A 360-nucleotide genomic window follows, 5' to 3' on the forward strand; every position below is an offset into this window, starting at 1 on the left:
TATATATATGCAGAAAGAGTCATTATTTATTGGTTCATGTTAAAACATCCATGAGGGCATATTTTGCATCAAGTAATTATTAATGTTGACTAATCCTCACAGATCCAAGTGTTAGCAGATGAGCTTATGACATCAAGACTAAGGCATTCAGATCTTCTTGGATTCTTGGACTTCTGTTATCTGCAACTAGCCCACAAAGAAAGAAAAAAAATTATGCTTTCATTTATAGAATGTAAGATTTATGGCCACACATCCCCATCCCTGATGTCACACTGAATGTGTATGCAATGTTGTAGGCAAATAGATACTGAAAACATTACTTTTTGTAAGATGTCCAGGAGAGGCTGCAGAGAGCAATAA

This window comes from Octodon degus, unplaced genomic scaffold (assembly GCF_000260255.1).
Source record: "Octodon degus isolate 3935 unplaced genomic scaffold, OctDeg1.0 scaffold00169, whole genome shotgun sequence".
Taxonomy (NCBI): domain Eukaryota; kingdom Metazoa; phylum Chordata; class Mammalia; order Rodentia; family Octodontidae; genus Octodon; species Octodon degus.